General features: G+C 36.8%; 1 protein-coding gene across 1 annotated transcript in view; it reads left to right on the top strand.

Moving 5' to 3' along the window:
- The first annotated feature begins 12,806 nt into the window (after positions 1 to 12,806).
- The window catches only part of RARB (retinoic acid receptor beta), a 550,096-nt gene continuing 539,620 nt past the window's right edge, over positions 12,807 to 23,282 (top strand). The window contains exon 1 of the mRNA XM_017893406.1: positions 12,807 to 12,822. The gene's annotated coding sequence lies outside the window, so the exon portion shown is untranslated. The remainder of the gene's footprint in view (positions 12,823 to 23,282) is intronic.

Here is a 23,282-nt window from a genome sequence, read left to right on the forward strand (position 1 = left end):
AAAAGAAGGAGAAGAAAACCCTTCAGATTGTTTTTCCTAAGAGGCCCTTTTGGAAGCGTTCCAGCCCATCAGGTACTTATGTAATTAGGTCAGGGGCACAATCCATAAGGAAAAGCTGGGGGATTCATTTAAAAAAATGTTTATGTAAAAGAAACCTGTGAAAAGAAAAGGAGTTTTAAAGGATTCACTCAGACTCTACATCTATTATATTGGATGTCATAGCAAATGTCAAGGAACACAGTGTTTCATAGTAACTAGAGGCCGTTGTGTACATGGGGAAATGAAGGGCAGTAGCATATTTTGGAGTAATCACCACTATTTAGCCGATGCTAAGTGCTCTCTCTCACTCAATATAGTAGGTCTTTTGTTTTCCCTGTTTTTGCAAATAAGTAAACAGAGAGGCTCAATGAATTTGAACCTAAGTCCTTTGAATTCCAACACCTACTCTTCCCACTGTACCATACTGTCTATCTGCATTTCTCACCTGAATTATGCAGGTGGTTTTGCTTGTATAGAGCAGCGGGATGATATGGTTTGGCTGTGTCCCCACCCAAATCTCACCTTGAATTGTAATAATCCCCACCTGTAAAGGGCAGGACACGATACCGTGGAGATAATTGAATCATGGGGGTTGTTTCTTCTACACTGTTCTTATGGTAGTGAATAAGTCTCATAAGATCTGATGGTTTCATAAATGGGAGTTCCCTTGTACAAGCTCTCTCACCTGCCATCATGTAAGACGTGCCTTTGCTTCTCTTTTGCCTTCTGCCATAATGGTGAGGCCTTTCCAGCCATGTTGAACTGTGAGTTCATTAAACCTCTTTTTTATATAAATTACCCATTCTCAGGTATGTCTTTATTAGCAGTTTGAGAACAGACTAACACACAGGATAATCACTCATTTCATCTCTTCATTTAGTATAAATATTATCTACTCGGTGAAAAGCACTGGATTGAAAAATGGTTAACTTGGTGATTTGGGTCATCTAAGTTACCAATCTGGATTTCCTACTTGGTTGATCTAAATAGCTATGCCTTGATTGATGTTTTGTATAAAGCACTCTCCTGACCCCCATCCAATATATGATATCTCAATTAAGTACACACAACTTTCCTTTATGAATACATGTCAATAAATGCAAAATGTCCTGTTTTGAAGGAGTGTATTATTCTGTCAAGGGCTTATTTCATTATACAGGTTTGCTTATACATCTTCACTCAAGTTGTTTTCTAAAAATATTTATAATTGTGTCTACATTTCTGGGACCTTCTGTGTATGTTGATTAATTTTTGTGATGGCAGAAAATTAGTGGTTTCTCTGGCCAAAAGCACTTACTTTCAGATTTCTTTGGTGTTTATCTGATTATTGTGGTTCATCTGGCCATACTTCCATAATTTTAGGGGTTTAAAAATGGCATTTCTGCAGAGAAAGAAATTAAGACCACTTTTTATTTCAGTAAATTATATAATTGCCCCGATACAGAAAGATGAGCCATAGTTTTCAGCTCATTTGGAGAAGTTTTGTGGATTAGGGTAGATCGAAGTATCTCAACAGAAGCGTGAGACAGTTTAGGGATGCTTGTGGAAGAACTAAGGAACTGGGAGAAAGGAAGTAATCTCATCAAGAAATGGGCTTCAAAGGGCAGGCTGAAGCTCATCAAGAAACAGGTCCCTCTGCCAAATCTGGAGAAATTTGTCTTCTACTACTACAGACTCTAGCATTCACGTGACTTGACTCAGAATTGTCAAAAGTTTGCCAAGTATCGATTTAGGGTTCTAGGGATCAGCATTGAATATGGTAGAATATGTATGCTTTGGCCTGGCAAATTATCCTTGCTTATTTACATCACTTTGACTATTGTTTTTCCAGTTGAGGTTCTTGTCATAAAAAAGGTGGGAGACTTTCTGGAACAGGTTGTGAGATTCATAAAGGCAGGAATGCACACTTTGAGTATTTTACCTCTGTAGATGTGTATGTCTATACCACATGCTTTTTATGTAGTGTTAAAAATTAAAGCATCCTGGCCAGGCGCGGTGGCTCAAGGCTGTAATCCCAGCACTTTGGGAGGCGCCAGACGGGGAGATCACGAGTCAGGGATCGGACCATCCTGGCTACTGGTGAAACCGTCTCTACTAAAAAATACAAAAAACTACTAGCGGGGCGAGGTGGCGGCGCCTGTAGTCCCAGCTACTCGGGAGGCTGAGGCAAGGAGAATGGCGTGAATCAGGAGGCGGAGCCTGCAGTGAGCGAGATCGGGGCCACTGCACTCCAGCCTGGGCACAGAGCGAGACTGCCGTCTCAAAAAAAAAAAAAAAAAAAACACCAAAAAAAAAAAAAAAAAAAATTAAAGCATCCTATTGGTGCCAGACTTCTGAATAACTATATAAAGAGAATACAACATGCAAAAATAAAATTAAAAAATTAAGGACATTATTTTAGCTCAACATCTTCACATTTGTGTGAAGATACAACTAATCCAAACTCATGTGTTACCTATGGATGATTCCCTGCAAATTTCGTCAACATTTCAGTCAATTACTTGAAACTGCCCAGTTTACTGAAACTGTTTGTGTGATATGTATTTTGGCATTGTGAATAAAAGCAAAATATAGTTCTCTCGTGGACCTCAAAGTCTAGTAAAGGGAAAGACATATAGACAGGTAATTTGTTGTTAGTGATGTGGTGAGCAATATTACACATAGGAAGAGGGCACTATTAACTATTTGTGGAAGAAAAGTTTCATAGAAGGAAAGGGTATTTAATCTGGATTCTAAAGGCTGAGTTTTCTAGGTGGGTGAGGAAAGGGTATTTTGGAGATGTGGAAAAGCATATCCCAAGCTTGTATGAGTGTGACAAGTTTCTAGGCTTGGAGTTTTGTGTGGCAACACAGAAGATTGTATATTGAAATGACTCTGCAACAGTAAAACCTAGAAATCTCTGCTTCTCCTTGACTCCCAGGCTGTGGCTGTGGAAAAGAGTCTAGAAGGTACATTTACTATGTCAAGGTGAGCTGCTTTCAGGCAGATAAGACACACTGCATCACCTTATGACCAAAGTCGTCACAAAATGGTCAGTATTTTACACAAGGATCAATCCCTAAGATAAGAAATATAATACTTCTAATTAAATCTTTACTTCTCAAAAGGTTCATGGTTAGAAAGAATAATAACTCTCATCCTTTTACACACAAGTGAAGTGATTTGGTTTTAGAGAGAAAGTATTATGTGTATTCAGTTTAAGAAGTCAGATAGTTCTATAAGCCTTTTAGCACTACTCCACCCTTTTCCACCACTGATTCCTACTCCCCTGAGGCAACCATTTTCAGCTTTTCAGCAAGTGTCTTGTATTTCATTCCAATATTTCTAAATTCCTTGTTACACTTTAAAAAGTTCATTTTAGTCATTTCCTGGCATCCAATTATAGAAAAAGATTTAACTCTTTCATGTCGCATTTGTGTGCTCATTCTTCCTCCCCTGTTCTCCAATATAGTTATATCATAATTATTTAATCAATATTCAACACTTATGAGTATGCCAATATTTCTTATATGTGGAAATGCCATATACTAGGAAGACATTTATTTCTGTCATATAAATGAACTTCTTGTTGACCATCCACTCCTCTTCAACTCAACAGAGAGTTTAATGTTTTAATTCTTTCTGGTGTGCCAAGTCTCCCATACGCTTTCCAGCTTCTAAAAATTTGACGTCATTCATTTACTGTTCTCTCATCTCTCATTCTCTTTAACTTTGTGGATTTATGGCTTTTGGAAGGAGGTAGAGATAAATGTGTGTCTTTGATATGCCATGTTTAACACAAGTAGAATAGGGCTTTCTGTGTGAAGCCACAGAAAAGGAAGGAGTAGAATTGTAAGTGAAAACGTCTGATGATCACAGAGGAAAAGCAGGTGTTGAGATAAAGCAGAGTTTAAATCACCTGTCAAGGATATGAAGACACAGATAAAATACATACATGTATGGGGGAGGAATAGAAACGTGTAATTGTTGTGAATATTATATTTGTTATTGTAGGAGAAAGGGAGTGTTTCCAGCATTAAGATAGGCTCTGACCTGAGGGTTATAAGGAAAGAAAGAAGAAGCTTGTAAGTACTTTCAAAGAACTGTCTAAAGATGCTTTATGCCTAAAAACCAAAGTAGAATCCAGCCTCTTTGAATCCTATGTGCATAAAAATAGAGGAGAATAAGACTATTTGCAAAGATCAAGCAGTATATATTTGAATTAGTAAAGGAAAAAGTTTTATTGTTAATAGAATTTTGTTACCTACCTGTATAAAAATAAGACTACACATTCAATTTAATCAATATTTTTAAAGACACTATTATTCATTAGGAACAGTGAGCTTTTAGATGATAGATAAGTCAAGAAGGTTACAGTTCAGAAAAGAACATGAGACAAGCATATAAACAAACTAATGCAAGATAAGCGATCATAAGTACAGAGAGAAATGGGGTATGATAGAGGAGAGAACATAGCCCAGCTAAGAATTTATGCTGATGAGAAACTACTCCTATGCTTGAAGGGAGGTAGCATCTTAAATGGACTGTGAAAGAAACGGGTACAAAAATGGTGAGAAATGGATTCTGTGTGAAAAGACTTTCCCATAAAAGCTATGTTATCCTACCAATTTCTCTAATTTAACCCTCTCTCTACCTCCCGAATATATTTGACACTCATGCTACAGGCACAGTATGTTTTGTTTATTGTGGATACTCAGGGACCCAGGCTAATGGAGGCTCCATCTCAGTATATGATTTTGTGAGCACTAAGGGAAGAAAATGGAAAGAAGTCCCCATACCCATTTCACTGGCCAAAGCTAATTGGCCTACACCTAACTTAAACTGGACAGAGGAAGTGGTATGTATCTTATATCCATCCTGAGGAGAAGAGCATAAGAATATTGGTTTAAAGCCCTTATTATCACAATATGTGACAGAGAGGATGCATCCCATTGTGTATACGATTCCCAAGCCTCTACTCTTGACCATCACACCTAACTGCCTCCCAAATTCTATTACAGATTCATTGAAACTCAATTTTGAGATACAGAGAAGTACAATTGCTAGCGTTAACAAATAAAAATACAGGACACCAAAGTAAATTTGAATTGTATATTAAAAAAATACATTTTAGTGTAAGTATATCCCATGCAATATTTGGGGCATACTATACTAAAATTATTTTCTTCATTTAAAATTTAAATGTAAGTAGATACATTTTGCTGTTATATGACAAATGTATCACAAAAACTAAAATAGGGTAGGAAATGTCTTAACTCTTTTAGGTGGACCAGATGTAGAACCACATAGCAGCACAGAAAAGTTGGTTAGATTATAATTGAAAGTATTTTCCTGAAGGTTATCTCCTGCAGGTAGTTCTTCAGGTGAAAATAGTAAAGTAGATTGCAATTTAACAATTATATTCTCTTATCTTTATCCTAAAGCATTCTTGCCTTACACCAGAGGTAGTTTTGTGTTCTCCATTTAGAAATATGTATGTGACTTCTTGGGTGTGACAAGAGAAGCCAGGAGTAGTAAAAGTGGGGTCCCACATGAGAGGTAAAACAGTCATAGAAAAAACAAAAAAAGGTTCTAGATTGTGAGATGCCAAGAAAGAAGACAATTTGGCAGAAGCAATGAGATCATCCTTCCTCTAGGTTGCCTGGACACAACTTTTAATACCATGTTTATAGTTTGGAGCATTCCAGTTTAGTTGGGATGTAATTTCAGAGTGAAACATGGAAAATTAATTAAAACATTGAAAACTGGAAAGTATCCTTAAGAAAAGGGGAAAAGAAGTAGAGTAGGCTAAGGGGAGAGATTATAGATTTTAAGCAATTGAAGCCACATAATTAACCTAGTAAATAGCAGCACCCCTGGACTACGTGGGAGTGTGACTTATGACAAGGTTTGATGGTGATAATTAACTTTATCCCTTCATGCAATCACATTAAACAACTTATTCTTAAGAAAATCTGCTACAACTTCCAGCCTTTGCCTTGTATCACACATGGTCACTTACCTGTCTTTTTCTCTCACAAGACTGCAAGCTTTCCTAGGGGTAAGAATTGGGTTCCATTTATATCTGACACCTCCTTAATCCAAAAGCAGTTTCCTTTGCTTAGCAGGTCTATAGTAGATGTTATTGAGTTGAACTGAATTGAATCCTTGGCAGCAGTTCCTAAGACACAAATGCAAAGTTTGCATTGCCATTCCAGCCGGAACCTTGGTTTGAAAAAGTCTTCCTCTAGGCATCTGTAGGCTGGGGAGGAAAAGAGTTACAACACGTTTGAAAGTGAGTTGCAAACAAATACAAAGAATACTCAGGCCAATAAATAATAGCCCATGTATTCCATAACTGTTGATGGAGTTCTGATACGTTAGTGCTTTTGGAAATCACTTTGCTTTGAATGTTAGGTGAAAAAAATTTAAGTTTCTGTAGAGTACCCAAATCAGTTATGGAACTGGAGCAAGGTTAGGGTTTATGAGGAAGGCTACCACGTCTCTTCCTTACTGACCTAAGAATGTGACCTCAAATGCAGTGGTCCATGAAGTGTCCTGCCTGTACTCATCTTTTGAAATGTATCTTTGGAAAGGAACATATGAAATCACAGGGCATTGTAAACCCATTCATTCTACAGAAATGACTTCTGCTCCTACCCTGGGCCTGGTGCAGGTCATTGTCCTTGCTCTTGAGGAGTTCTTGGTTTCATGGGGGTTGGGTGGGGAGTCTGTGTGGACACAGTCCAAGTACAGCTTGATCAAAGCTAAAACCTATGAGTAAACAAAGACTCTGAGGTGAGTTAGTGAGACTTGTTTTGAAAGAAGTAGTTTTATGTGACTAAAATGTAGACTCATAGACAAGCCTCTTTTAAACCAAATGTGCATACATTAATTCATCCACTGGTTTTTCGTTCAGATGTTTTTTGACAGGAAACTTGGCTAAGCACTACATGAAATAAATAGATGAATGGCTTGTGATTCATAACCTTAAGAAATTGATTGTGTACTAGTTGGGGAAGGCATGTGAATGCCTCTAATTCAGTGTAAGGAGATGAAGAGGCATAGGAGAGATACAGAGGAGTCCTGAGGGAACCGAATGCCCTCTTCTACCTAGGGAGGTCCGCAGGAGCACTGTGAAAATGGTGGTGTTTGGCGTGAACCATGATCTCACTTCATATATTTGGATTTGAAGGCAGAAAGCTACTTCAGACAGAAGACACAGGATGAGTGAAGTCAGAGAGGCTCTCATCAGTGTGTATATAAATGTTTCCTAGCACTTGCCCCTGAGGGGAAAGGGGGAGCAGGAGAAACCTGAGATGCAGGGAAACTGTGGATGCTGAGTAGGGCATAGCAAAAGAGCTGGAAACATGGAGCACAAACTGTGTCTACCTAGCTGTTTTGCCAAAGGCCAGACAGCCCTGCTTTGGAATCTGAAAAGAAAACCCAGATTATTTATGTGCTACCACTAGCAATATATTGAAGGCCAAGAAGAGCTGAGAGTTATTGAGCTAGTTCAAAGCAATCTCGATTATTGAAAACGAATGAAATTGAATTCTAATTCCTACAGAGTCATTTATTGAGAGACAAAAGCAATTGATATTGAAAATAAAATAATTGTGAATTCTGAACTAAATTACCATGCAGGTATAATGTACTGTCTCATCAGTCTTTAAATACTTCGTGTATTAGAAAATTGTGACACAGGTCTCTGAACCAGGGACTTATACATCATTAGCATTTATTCATTCTGCTTTTGCTCAAAAGCAATTCTCAAGAGTAACAAATTAAAAGTCAAAGTTTCAGAAATATTATTCAAAATTTAAAATATACAACCATATCACAGTTTGGTATTTGGATTTGTAAATTAATCCTGTCATTTGGTAAATTAAAAAAGAAGATGAAGCTGACCTTGTGAGGTATCCCATAGTTTGTTGATAGCAGCAGATATTTTTGAATATTACTGCAAATTTGGCTTGTCATGGAGTACCTGCCAAGTACCATGAATGTATTTGATGAATAATTCTGCTGTCAACAACAAGCATCATTCTGTAACTGATTTATGCACTAAGGGCCCTTAAGAATTGAAAGTACAATATATGTAGAGAGATGGTACATATAATTTGCACAAGTTCCAACTTGATTTATAATACTTTGTTTTCTGGAAACTACGGGGCCTCTGGAAGAGTTGGCTACCCATTATCCTTATTCTTTACAAATTTGGAAAACTAGCTGTCTTATGTAGATTTCTACAGAAAATAGATCTTGCGATGAAGACTGGGGAAAAGGCCATTAGGAAGACTTGGGGAGGAGTGGGACTAGAAAGACGAGGCCAATAAAGGGACGGTAGCAAGCAAAGTTACATAGAGAGTAACTTTGGTTTGATCCTGCTCAGCGGCTCTGGAATTAGGGTAGGGCATACCCCAGAATCATCACAGCCAGCAACCAGAAGCTGGTGTATTTAAACCTCCTCTATGCAGCAAACCTCCAAAAAAGAGTCACAGGTGCTGGCTGTTGGGAGTGAAAGTGCATGGGGAGCTGGCATGTTCTAAGATGGTAAAGGGATCTGGGGACATGTGGGCAGTGCTCTGACAGCATCTGTCACACCAGTCATGTTAGATACTCCATAATTATCGTTAAATGCTGTGGGAACAACGTTTAATCTAACCAATCTGTCCCAACAGTAAAGAACTCAGTATTACCCTGCTGGGAAACATGCCCAACTCTTAGTGTCGTCTTGTTTCAGAGCCCAATGGGCAGGGAGAGGTTTCAGGGGGTCAAGAGATTTCCTGCTGGTAACAGGCTGGTCAAAGAGAATCAACACATACTAGGCAGCCTAAATTAGGAAAACAAATCAGGAGCAGGGTAGCCATCTCAGCTGCCTTCAGAGGCCAAGCAGATAACCTCAGTGAGAGAAAGCTTCCAGATGGCTGGGTGTAGCGCAGCAGGGGAGAGAAAAGCTTCTGAAAAGCCAGAGAGATTCCCACCTAAAAGCAATAAAATTCAGTCTTAATACTGGCTCAAAAGTATATTTTGTGAACATAATTTGCCCAGTAACCTATCAGTTTGCAACATTGACTGTCTAAAACATGACCTTAATATGTGCATAAATAATGTTTTGGACAATTACAGAAAACTTTCTAGAATACAGAAAGCAAATATAAAAGGAGAAGAGTGCTTAAATCGACTGGATTCTTGCCACATGTTTAAAAGTTGGGACTCTGTCCCAGAGCAATAGATCCTCTCAGTAGCAGTTTCATTATAATGAAATCTTTAGTATATATCCAATACGTATCCAATTTATTTACTTGTATGTATCTCAATGTATTATATGATACACATACTTGTATATATGATAAGAGAATTCACCCTTATTTTGGCTGAGAGTTTTGCCATCAGCATTTTGAGAGGATAGAATTCTTTTAATTATTCAGCAAAATATAATGTTGTCTCTTAAAGACAAACTACTATCTTGCTACAATTCTTCCTTTGCCCCTCCTTAGAATCATTAGAGAAAAAATTCTTTAACGATGAGTGTTCCCCTAAAGTCTGTGTACATTGATTGACTGTAGCACTAATGACTAAGCCTTGAAGTAAACCATATGGTTAGTGTATGAGCCTTCACTGTTAGATGTTCAGAAGTTGTATTTCATGGTGGCACTCCCCAGTATGTTTCCCATGTACCTTGGGATTTCTGCCATGATTCATCATCCATAATCGGGTAGATTACTCAAAGTCTTAGCTTTCAGTCTTGAAGCTTATGGGCTGAGCCTAAATGGTCCCACTGTTTTATTTAAAGAGTACAAGTACTTCTGCTGAATCTTCCATGCTTATTGCATTGAACCCACAAACCAGCCCTTTTTGGCAGTCATAAGCCAGTCAGGAATAGAATCTTAGGATTCTTTTGCAATAAGCATTCTTGTGTTCCCATTATGACTTTAATGTAAGATGCTCCATCATTAAGGGACCTGTGATTATCTCCATAATTTTTCAAATTATGTTTGAGAATGAGAGTTGGGTTTCAGTATTCTGGCCATTTCTCCACACTTAAAATTCAAAACAAAATACATGTCCTTGAGACTGAATTTTAAATTCCTAATCTCTTAGGAAAATCATAAGCAAAAATAGATACAAAAATAAAGCCTCAATTAATCTAGGTTGGCTCGCCTCACTGACTGAATTTGCCAGCTAATTGAGTAACTTTCCACTTCCAATTTTGCTTTGAAAACTTGGCATAGGAAAGGCTTACTCATTTGTGGACCCTATGGGATGAGAACAGCTTCAAAGGAAAAATGAAAAGGACTTCTTTTGTTTCCGTTTCTTGGCTTTTGATTTACACTCATGCTTGCTTTTTTATTTTAAGAATATGATGAGTCCTTATTCATTCAGACTTACTAGAAAAAGACTATTCCAAATGATTGAGAAAGCTAAACTATCATTTCAAAATAAATTGAACTTTTAACCATCGAAAGTGTATTTAGAACTTGACCTATAAAGTCCTCTAAAAGAGCTCTTAAAGAGATTGAATTATTAAATAAAAATGATGTATATAGAATTGTGATACAAAATATACTTCTGAACAATTATCATTATATTTGATTCTTTTTCCTGAATTAAACTATTCCCCTCCTGATACTGCCCAAATGAATATTGAATTATGTACTGCACTTCCACTTTGCTTAGGTTATAAAAATTGACTTTAGAGCATAAACTTCCTGTCCATTAACTTTCACCTAAATGGCACTGGGTTGCCATTTGGTTAATTATATTTGGAGTTCAAAGTTGTGATTATGGCTGATTTATCAGATGTAATCTTTTAAAGGCATAAAATTAAATAATGGCAGTATAGGTAAAGGAGGTTAACTTTCCCTCAGTCATAAAGATTAATGGTCTTGATTTTTATAAATATCCGGGATGTTGATATAGTATGCTTTGCTTTTGTGTGGTTGGGTTGTATAAATTCCAAGTGGTGAAATTCAGGGAACATTTTGCCAACCATGGGTCTTTATAGGTTAAAGGAACTGACCAATCTAATGACTTTTGGTTTTCAGATTGTATAAAGCTTACACAGTTCTGTTCTTTTATCTCTGCCCATTGAACAAATGTGAAATCTGTACTAAATCAACCAGTAAGATATAATCCATGCCTTCATGAAGCTTTGATGGGTATCTCCAATACCAAGTAAAAAGCAAATAAGTACAGTTACTACAACTTATTAAAGTAAAATCTTTGAAATTAAAAAAACTCAGTGTCCTAGGACAAGAATAAGAGGGGCATGAGTGGGGTAGATGATCTGATTGTATTTTTTCTTTATTGTTCATTATTACTAATTTAATTTTCTCCTATATAAACAAAAACCAACCAGTTGGTTGTGCAATTGATCAAAATTTGTTGGATTCCATTAAAATGACATGATTTTGAATTAGTAAAATGATTGGTTCTATCTAAGTTTGATAGGTCCCTATGAGTGAATATAATCTAGACATTTGAAAATGTTTATATTTGTAATTTATAGCTTCTAAATAATTCTTATGGTAATAAAATATGCAATCAATGTAGAAAACTTGAAGGTTACAAAAAACTCCAAAAAAATTTTTACCCGTAATTCTACCACCAAGAGATAACCAGTATTAACGTCTTGGCCAGTATCCCAGTCACTTTCTAACACATGCATAAATATTTATACATGTGCATTAGTACAAGAAATCTAACTATACACATTATTTTACAACCATTTTCCACATTTTGGAACAAGAATTTTCCCATAATATTTTACATTTTTTATAATATAATTTTAGTGGCCTCATAGTATTTAATTACATTGTTGCATCTCACTTGAGTTAACCTGAGGCACTATTTATGTACATTTGTTTTCAGTTTTTCATTTTTATAAATACTTGGATGCCTATCTCTTTCCTTGCTTTTAATTATTTCCTCAGGGCACACTCCTAAAAGTGAAATTGCTTGGTTAAACTCCTGAGGCTTTGGATATATGATGAAAAATATCCCCTGAAAAAAAACCATACTGATACAGACTTCCACTAGCTGGAAACATGTCCACTCTCACCATACCTCACTTTTACTACGTACTTGTTTTGATTTTTAACTTTTGTTATTTTAGTAGTCATAAAATGACTAAAAAACCATGTTCTGCACTTTATATTTCATGTGAAATTAGAATACATGTTTAATGATGCTTTAAGATTTGTAATGCTGCTTTAAAAATAAAACTAGAAACAAAATCAAATTTAGAGGAAATGGGAGCTTCTAGGATATGAGCATTGTGGAGACAAAGTTCAAGGTGATGCTGTTTACAAAAGCAAATCAACAAATTACAAGAGAATACAAGTAATAGAATGGGAACAACAAAAGCTCCTATTTAAAAAAAAGCAAGCAAAATCAGGGCAGAGAATTCTTTGTCCCCCACAAATCAGAGTTTGCTGTAATCTCTGATGAGAAATATATTCTTAGGTTGGTACATATGGTAGCACCTTAGAATTCCTGTGACTTTTGAAAGAGTTTACGTTGACAGAATCTGGAAGAAGTGAGTTGTCGGTGAAAATGACATTCTACTAGAAATGGTAAATGGAAAATCTTAAGTTTGGGATCCCTGGCAATTATCTTTCCCTATTAAAATAGTTATCAAAATTAAATTATATAAGAAAATTGGGTAGCAGTGTTAAATACAGTGATAGAATGTTAGAATTGAACAGGATTTGGAAGACTGTCTTATCCAGCCACTTATTTTACAGATAAAACAGAGCACTGCAGAGATGAAGTAACTTTCCCTAAGACCCATACCTGGTAAGTAATGAAAGAAAAAGTAAATACATTTGAACAAATATTTTGAAAAACATGGGAAGTTCTCCATAATCTAGCACTTCAAATATAACTGTAGTTTGGCATATGAATTTTGAAAGTACTTATTATATACACATAAAACCAATATTTTATTTTTTCCAAAAGTGGAATCATACTATATATAAAAATGGTTCTACAAATTGTTCTTTTATGTATATTTTGTAGAGACAGAATGTCTTATTTTTTCTCTAACACGTGGATGGTATACAGCAGAGGGTTACAAACTATAAGGGGCCAGATAGTGAATACTTAGGCTTTGTGGACCCTACAGCTTCTGTCACATACTCAACCCCGCTGTTGGGTTGCAAAAACAGCTCCGGTCAATATGTAAACAAGTGGTGTGACTACATTCCAATAACAGCAGGCAACATTTGTCCTGCAGATTGTAGTTTGCTAATTCTTGAAATACGGAAGGAAAAAAAATTAAGTTGATTTAGAAAACAATGAAGCTGAAGGGGAAATACAGTGTTTATCATAGGTGTAGATGGCAGGAACTGGATTTGAGTTTCCCGTCTTAGCCATGACCTTGGTTAAGGTAGGTAGACTAGCAGGCTTCATGAGCAGAGTGTGAGTACTGATACCCAGATTGCAGGATTATCTTGAAGATTAAATGAAATAATTTATATAATTTATCTGTTAGTAGGTAAGAAAATTCTCTTTCTTTTGGCATGGGGTAAAAGCAGAATTTATATACTCACATAGATGAAGCATTTGAATAAGGAAGAAGTGGCCAAATTTACTGTGTCTCAACAAGTCAAAGACGTACATCATATGGATCCCCTTAAAAGTCGTGTTTCAAACTGTTGGCAAAGGTTGTGTAGACATAACTATTACCAGAATGGTCCTGAGATTTCCTGAGAAAGGATTAACATATTTGGCCTGGAACTTTTGCAATAAGGGAAACATTATAGTTTATTTCATAGTGATTTAAAAGGTAGAAGACTTTTAGAGGGAAAATCTAATTACAGTGAAAATAAAATTTCATTTATTCATCATTTCCTTCATTGTTATTTTGGGGGAAAGATAAATATGTACATACAAATAATAGCAAAGGTAAACATATCCAAGTGTACTAGGAGAAAATAAGGAATTGATGTGATGCGGCTTAACTATAAATTTCATATTTTCATCAAATTTCATTATAAAATAATCATATTTTCATTTAATCTTCCAGTGTATCTACTGGGTAAGTTCAATTGGTATTTTAAAACAGAATTTCTATAGCAGTTCCAAATAACTTGATTGCTTTTGTCTAATTGATTTTGAACTTAATGCATTTTTTATGATTTTGTAACTTTGTTTTCTTCTCTGCTTGGTGTAGTTATACATTCAGTTGAGTACTTTAAGATTTGAACACAGACAGCTTTCTTGGTATTTTGTTTTGCTGTTAGTTTTTATTCAGAGCTAGCTGCTTTTATCTAAACTTAAATATAAGCTGGAATAATTCTAATTGATTGTTGCAGTTTAATACCAATATATTGATCCACTAAATTTTATATTTTGGAGAGAAAAGTGTTTTATACTAGTTAAGTATTAAATATGACGATGGTTTACAATTTAGAGGGAAAACTGATTCAAGTTAATATTTCTTAGAATAAGTATATGAATTTTTGAAAAAAGAACTTATTCAACTTAATAACACAGCATATACTCTACTAAAGTTTAAGTAATTAAAACAGTTTGGCACTGGCATAAGAGTAAAGAGTGAAATCAATAGAACAGCACATCTGGAAACACTCTAAATATTGAAATTTAATATAGAATAAAAGTGGTTTTCAACTTGAGAAAATAATAGTAGAGTCAAGAATCGATGATGGGAAACAAGAATATAGAAGTATAAAATATCTTTATGGCAAAAGGTAAATGAAGCTAAAGCATTTTTGTAAATGAAAATGGAACGTGTTTATAGCAATAAATCCATTAAAATAATATAAATAATTCGGTGGGAAAATAGATTACATGAACTGGATATTCTCAGAAGACATAGCAATGGCCAATGAAGAAAATGAAAAAAGTGTTCAAGCACACTAATATTTAAATACATATAAAAGCTGTGTTTTGTGTTTTGCCTTTTATTGACAAAATGTGGCCTTGATAACAGCCAGCAATGGCAAAGTTATAGGAAATCTCTACTCGTATTCCTTGTAGGTGGGACTATAGCATGAAATAACTTTTTCTAGCATAAAATTGGCAAATATCTATTAAAATTTTAATTACAGACATTCTGTAACCCAATTGCCTTGCTTCTCGGAAAGTATTCTACAAGATGACTTAAGTTCAGATGATACATGTTGAAAATGCTCACTGTGCATTATAACAGAAAATAAAAGCCTGCTGAAATCATGATATGTCAACATAATGAAATATAAGTATTGATACGTGCTATAACCTGGATAAACCTTGAGAACACTATGCTAAGTGAAAGAAGCCAGTGCAAAAGAACACATATTGTCTGATTCCACATCTACAAGAAATGTCCGGAATATGCAAATGTTTAGAGACAGAAAGTAGCTTATTGGTTGCCTATGTTTGGGGCCAGTAGAGGTGAGATGGGGAGTTATTGCTAATAAGTGTAGGATTGCTTTTAGGGGAAAATAAAAATGTTATCAAATTAGACCATTGTGATAGTTGCAAACTTCTGTGAATATATGGGAATCATTAAATTGTACATTTTAAATAAGTGAATTTTAGAGCATGTGAATCATGTCTCAAAGGTTTTTTTTTTTTTAAATGCACATGTTCGAAACTAGGAATGACAGAACTTGAGTCATACAACTCAGAGCTGGTGAAACTCTCCTTTGACTTTTCAGATGAGAACTGTGTAACTTAGGACAACTTCTGAGATGCTTCTTAGAGACAAGGAATAATAAAGGGTATCAGTGCTTCAGTTGTCTGGAGTTGTGACTAAAGGTGTAACACTACCTTTTGAATAGCCACAGAAGTTTTCCCAGCAAATATAATAGAATCTATACCAATGGTGGCAATGATTTAAATCATACAAATTGCATTTTGAGGAAATTATTTTATTCCCCTCTCAATTCTGCTCTGAAACTTCTGATTCTCTTGATAAGAAAGGTGGTTTGAAGGTATTATGTCTTCTATATCTCTTTGTAACTGAGAGAGATCAGATTTGAGACCCAGAGCTTTCCTCAAGCCGTGCCATCTAACTTGGACTCAATTACATTGTTCGCTTTCCATCCTATTTATTTTTATGGGCTACCTTCTATTTGAAGTAAGTGAAGCCAATTTAGTATTTATGGCAGTGTCATAATTTGTATGACAATTTTAATGCACATATTTTAAATGCACGTATTTTTTAATTTTAATGCACATATGGTAAAAAACAATTTTTAAATGCACATATGGTAAAAAAACAATGCACATACGGTAAAAAACAAACATGAAATAAATGTGCATGAAAAATGCTTCCAACAGGGCAAAATGTATGCCAGTGGAATCTGACTAACTAAAGTTTAAGGAACAACTTAAAGACTACCACAGTCATAAAATCTTGAGGTTCAAAGGGGTCTGTAGGCCTTGTAGTTTGAGATAATTTGTATTTCCATTTTTTGTTAAAAATGAGGAAACAGACCTTGGGATGTTAGGATCTTGCACAGGGTTACCACGGGTTATATTTTCAGACTCAGTTTCAAGATAAGAAAAGCACTGTTAGCTCCTCTTACTCCATATCACTAAGAGTCTCAGAAGTTGTGGTTTAGGAGAGCCAAATAGAATTAAGCAGTACTTTGTGACTTACCAAGACTCAGGGAAGACTCTCATTACCAAATGCCAGATTCAAATGATCTCTTCATTTCTGATTGCAGTTGAATATTTTTGAACTTTGATTCTCGGGGCAGCCATAGAGACAGAGAAGGGATTACAAAAGTTAAGGAAGATGGGGGGCGGTGGGTGAATAGAACCTAGCTTGCCTTATTGTAAAAACGCCAAAGCTAATTTTGATGATTGCTTTAGTGATATAATGATAACCAAGATTAAAGCAAGCAGGCATCCACTTTAGGATATGAGAACTGGAATTTTAGATTTCATTATAAGATTGCCATCTCAACAAAATAGTAATATAATGGCAATAGATTTCCATTTTTTCTCCATTTCAGTTGAAATATTATCTCATAAATATACTTTGATACAAAGAGATCTCTCAATTTTATGAGAGCTCTATTTTATTCTTATGCTGATTTATCCCCAAAATATCTTTTTGATATACAGCTTCAATATTCTTGCCAATGTCCATGACATCAGCAATCAAAATAGCATTTTAAATGTCTTTTTCACATACAGTTGTAAGTTATCCAAAAAAGAACTCCTGCTTAGTGCTCACTGAAACTTTCTTACAGTATTACCAAGAGACATTTATGGTTCATGCAGCTAATTATCCCAAGAGGGTGGAAAAAACATCCATGAAAGGGGTCAACTTCACCCAGTGCTATTGTGAAATGTAGGTAGGGAAAATAGGGAGTTAATAATACTAGAAGGAAGTGCGGTTTTTTTCAAATTATATTTTTAGGAAACTAACGTTCTGAGACCATGTAGCTAGAAAATAACAGAGCTCTGTGTCTCTCTATTCCACTAGACTCAGAGCCCCACAATCTGAATTCCAGACTAATCCCATATGGGTCAGCTTTCCCAGGCCTCAGAAGTGTTCTACTCATTGATGCTGTTAGATACAAAGGGTGGTGATCAAATGTCATAATCCATGAGGTTCATTTAGTTGAACAGGAAGAAAGCAAAGAAACTGGGATGCAAATGCCCTACACTAACCCAGCTTATGTGGGCCACACACATGGAGAATGATGTCAGAGAGCTCATGCATAGGAGTAAGGCAATGATGGCTATTGGCTCTGATCCCGATGGAGAAGGAAGTCACTATTACCTGGCACACCTCGGGACTTTTAGATTGGTTAAGTATGCTTCCTTTTAAATACTACTCTAGAACTTCATTTGTTTTTTTCAGTTTTTGGAGTCACTTCTACATTATTGTGAGATTTTTTAAAAAATCGTTATTACCTTAGTTATTAAAACTCCTTGCAAACAACCTGAGATTCTGCTGTTTTGTATATCATTTCTTCCTATATCAAGTAGGAAGAAATATCACTATATCACTTTAGTAAAACTCAAACTCTCTGAAATATTAGTGTTAGAAAACTATCAGATTACTAACTCTCCTTTTCCTCTAGACAGTGCATTTAAAAATCTGAGTATGTTTTGATAGAGGATAATTCTAAACTTTCTTAATAGAATAAATGAATCTTGGAAGTATACAAGCAGCACTGACTATAGTTCTGATAGTGTGATACTGATTCAAGCACTGTAAAAGTATTTTCACTAGATATGCCACATATTCTAGTAGTCTTCTGTTGCTATATATGTGATCATCTAAAAACGCTGACCAAGATAAAGATACGATTGTTCTACCCAAAGAGTATTCATGACTCTTTCTTATCACAGAGAGCAGAGACTAAAAGTTCTTCAAAGAAATGTGTAGTTGGATGACACTTTGTGCCATATCTGAGAATCTGGAATGCAAATGCTCTATACTAACCCAGGTTATGGGTCACACACATGAAGAATGATGTCAGAGGGCTCACGCATAGAAGGAAGGCAATGGTGGCCATTGGCTCTGATTCTGATGGAGAAGGAAGTCGCTGTTACCTGGTGTATCTTGTGATTTTAACACTTTGATGACCTTTGTGGTTGTTCTGTGGATGACTCTTTTTTACCAAAATGAATATATTTTAAAGAAAGTGATATTGCTTTCTTTGACTCATTAACTAGTGCAGAAATGTGCAATTTTATTTCAGCAAATGCAAAGAAGATGAATTTAGATAGAATATTCAGCATGTAGAATAAACAGATTTTTTTTTTCCTGAATACTCCAAAATTTCCTTATTACTGTGATGTCTAAAGAAGCTGCTGCCCTTTCATTTTAATGTGAGACAAATAATTTCCTTATATTTTTCAAGGCTGCCAGATCATAAACAAATTGCCTTTGATAAAATGTGCTTTCCATTTCTCCAATGCAATATTCAGTTTTCATTTTCATAAAAGATTGTTTATTTTGATGACTTGAATTGGGTGACTAGAATGTCAGTGTCTGTACTCATCAGTAAAGATTGTGAACTGAGTTAAAATTCAGGAGAGCGGCCGGGCGCGGTGGCTCAAGCCTGTAATCCCAGCACTTTGGGAGGCCGAGACGGGCGGATCACGAGGTCAGGAGATCGAGACCATCCTGGCTAACACGGTGAAACCCCGTCTCTACTAAAAAAATACAAAAAAAAAAAAAACTAGCCGGGCGAGGTGGCGGGCGCCTGTAGTCCCAGCTACTCGGGAGGCTGAGGCAGGAGAATGGCGTAAACCTGGGAGGCGGAGCTTGCAGTGAGCTGAGATCTGGCCACTGCACTCCAGCCTGGGCGACAGAGCGAGACTCCGTCTAAAAAAAAAAAAAAAAAAAAAAAAAAAAAAAAAAATTCAGGAGAGCATATGTTACTATCAAATTTATTATCCATAAATACTTATCTGTTTTTAATACTTAAAAATCAGGAGTAACAGGTCATTTGAGTAAATAATCTGTGCCCTATTCTTACCTAAAGGTTACTTAGGAATAAAGGCAATTTGGGCAAATCCAGGAGTTTCAACTTCTAAAACTCCTACTCCTATGTCAGTCACCTTAGACATTTTACTCTCCTGACTGAGTGTATATGTGCATGTGCATATGTACACACACATGCACACACACATACACATACATACACACGCACACACACACCTTTCTCTCTCTTACCCTATCATAAGGCAGATTTCCAAAGAACTTTACATTTTGAAAAAATCCCCAATTATAAAATAGTATATAAACATTGTAGAAAATTCCAAAACTACAAAAAAAAACCCAGAAAAATAAAATAAAAATTATCTTTGTTAATTGCCATATTATACTCCTTTGTCCTCATCTTACGTAAACCTCATGTAATAAGTTATCATCTGAAAAGCTGTTCTCCTATATCTTGGCTCACCGGTCTGGTCATGTATTCACAGTGCTGAAGCAGAATGACCCAGCCTCCCCTTATGGGGAGTGGTACTTGCATTCCTCTCCAAAGCCCTGCCTCAGTTCCAGTCAGCAGTGAAGTAAGCAGTGAACTACTACTGCATGCTGGTACCATGTTAACCACTGAAAGCACATAGCTGAGAAATGCATAGATCTTAACTGGCAGATATAGACTGACATACACTCATTGAGAAGGGGCCCAAGTGCAAGGATATGGCTGATCATGGGTGGACATATGATTGCAGAGAGGGAAGCCTGCCTGGAGAGGTCATTTGAGTGCCCTTGTCCTGCTAAAGGCAATTGAAGCCAGAGGTTGAATGATACTGCCCAAGAAAGTATGAAAAACGAAAGTGAGCATGGGGCCCGACCTTAATGAAATCACATTTAAATAAATGAGCTTGCAAAAGAGATTGAAAAGATGCAGAGAAGTAGTTGGAAAACTAGAGAATATGATACACAGAGAGCACGAGAAAAGAATGCTTCAAGACGGAGGAAGTGGTCCATTGGTTCAGACATTGACAAGAGCTGTTTTATGATGTGATGCAGGAAAGAAACCAGACTGGAGTGGATGTAGAGGTGTTAGCAACATTTCTACATGCCTTTTATCACATTTTAATGTTTCATTAATTATTTGATGTACAGTTCTGATATTTCCATTGTTTAAAACGTGGATTCCTTATGTGCATTGACTATGTGTTATCTGTTAGTCCTAGTACCATACTTACCCTATACAAAGTGTTCAATAAATATTTGAATGAATAAATCTTCCTTTGCAAACCCACTTCTCCTCCTATGCTTTCACCACTGTTGCCTTCTGGTCTTTCTTTCTCTCTTTTTGCTTCCTGCACTTTATAGGCTGTCAGGTTATATCAGTTCTTTTGCAACATCTGTGTCACAGTTTTTGGCTAGAAACAAATTAACTTCCATTCTCCCAGGAAATTAAATCTTGGCCAGGTGTGGTGGCTCATGCCTATAATCCCAGCACTTTGGGAAGCTGAGGCAGGTGGATCACTCGAGGTCAGGAGTTCGACAGCAGGCTGGCTGGCATGGTAAAACTCTGTCTCTACTAAAATACAAAACTTAGCTGCACACAGTGGCATACACCTGTAATCCCAGATACTTGGGCCAAGGCATGAGAACCACTTGAACCCAGGAGAGGTGGAGGTTGTAGTGAGATGAGATTGCACCATTGCACTTCAGCCTAGGCGACAGAGCAAGACTCTGTCTCAAAAAAACAAAAAAAACCTTAAGGATTAAAGTTCAACATTCAAAAAATCTGTCCCCCTCTCCCACTCTGAGTGTACCTCCCCCACCCACAACCCCTCTCCCTTCTCCCCTCTCCCCTTTCCCCTTTCATCTGCTTCTCTTCTCCTTCCCTTGCTCTTTTCTAAGAGTTCAAGTTCCATTTTGACCTATCTTAGTTTGTAGAACACACAAGTTGGAGAAGAATCACTAATCACCATACTTCTCCCATGATATTTGAAAGATAGTTTGAGGAAGCAAGAAATAGATTTAGAAGGAAACTAAGAAAACAGAAAGGGGGTAATATTGAGGAATAGCTAAATTAAATAAAAAGGCTTAAATTATACATTCTGTGAGTCTGGTAACTTCTTTTCTGGTTAATTACACCAAGCGAAAATCAACAAAAGTTATGAAATGGGGTGTTAGCTAGTGCTTTCTTCTACTTGTCCATGATGATGTTTTAATCCTTAGGTATCCATTAACTAAAAGGACTCGACTGAGCTTCCCTGTCATATGGTACAGTCCCTCAGCACAGAGCACTGCCTGGGCTGCTGAAGGATGAATCTGATTGAGGCAAGAAGCACCATCTATAATGGAGGCGTCATCTATAATGGCGGCCCGCCTTTCCCTCCTGTAATGCTCAGGGGAAGAGCAGCTTATCTTGAGGATGGCCAATTCTTTATGGTTAGTATCAGAAATGAGCCTATCAATCAGCCACATGAGACCTTTAAAGGGGCAATAGGGCCATAAACTTTATGAAAAAGGCTAGAGATTGCATTCAGCCCCCAAGCAGATACGCAATTACCCTAAACCCAGTTCAGGGCAGGGAGACTAAATCTTCCTCTAAAAAAAAAAAACAACTCATGAAGTCAAGACCTCCCATACTCATCATGGTTTTTAAAAGCTAAAAGGTAAGAGCAGTTGTCAGACAAATCTTTTCTCCGATAGCTATGCAAAGAGAAGCGCCAAAGAAGAAGGAAAGGGAAGAGCAGAGGAAGAAAGCAAGCCAATTTGGCTAGAGCATGGACTGGAGAAAAGGAGAAGAGTTTTTTTTTTTTTTTTTGAGCTCTATAAAACTTGCCGTGCTTTATGAAATAAAACACACATTGATTACTGAGCGCGGAACTTGAAAAATCCCACTGATTTATTCACTTAAGGCAGAAGTTAAAGAAAATCTCATTTTCATGAGCTTTCCCTCCTATCACTCAGTTCCCTGGTGACACAGAAAGTAAACCTTTTCTAAGGGCTTTCCTAGACAGTTTGACATTTTGTTGAATTAACTGGCATATATCGTACCAAATTTATATGCTGGATCGTTCTACCCAAGCAAGGAATGATTTCCTATAGAATAGAGTTCTTAGGTCACCAAGAGAACTCTGGAAACTTCCCAGAGTGATCTTACTTCCCAAGTCTGTCTCAAAAATTCCTCATCTCACTGTCTACCACCTGGATGTAAAGGCAAGAGCACTGTAAATCTCAGAGGGAACTGCACCGTGGCTGCTTGTGTATACACTGTCACAGCGTTTTATCTGGCGTATGTCAAGCACATCTGAAAGAGGAGGGGGAGGCAGGGAAACTTAGATGAACGAGCAGTCTTTTTGCTGGGACAGTCGACTCTGTCTTGACCCTTCAGTAGCAAATATTCACACATACAAATGTTGAGACACTAAATGTACATTCTGTGGTGTGGCCTCCGTTAGGGGAGTCCATCTGACCCAGTTACTCATATGAACTACACAGTGAGGCTGAATTGTGAGTGTAGTTTCCTAGTGCTGTCATGACAAAGTGCCACAAGCTGGGTGGCTTAAAACAACAGAAATTTGTTGCTTGACAGTTCTGGAGGCTTAGAAGTCTGGAATCAAGGTATCAGGCAAGGCCGTGCTCTCTCTGAAACCAGTGGTGGAGAATCCTTCCTTGGCTCTTCCTAACTTCTGGCTTTTTGGCAGGAACCTACTGGGTTCCTTGGCTTGCAACTCAATTACTCCAATCTCTGCCTTTACCAGCACATGGCGTTCTCCCTGTGTGTCTCTGTCTTTGCATGGCTCTTATTATAAGACATCAGTCGTATTAGACTAGAGGCCCACCCTACTCCAGTGTTCTC

Source organism: Rhinopithecus bieti, unplaced genomic scaffold, assembly GCF_001698545.2.
Source record: "Rhinopithecus bieti isolate Rb0 unplaced genomic scaffold, ASM169854v2 scaffold_23460, whole genome shotgun sequence".
NCBI lineage: Eukaryota > Metazoa > Chordata > Mammalia > Primates > Cercopithecidae > Rhinopithecus > Rhinopithecus bieti.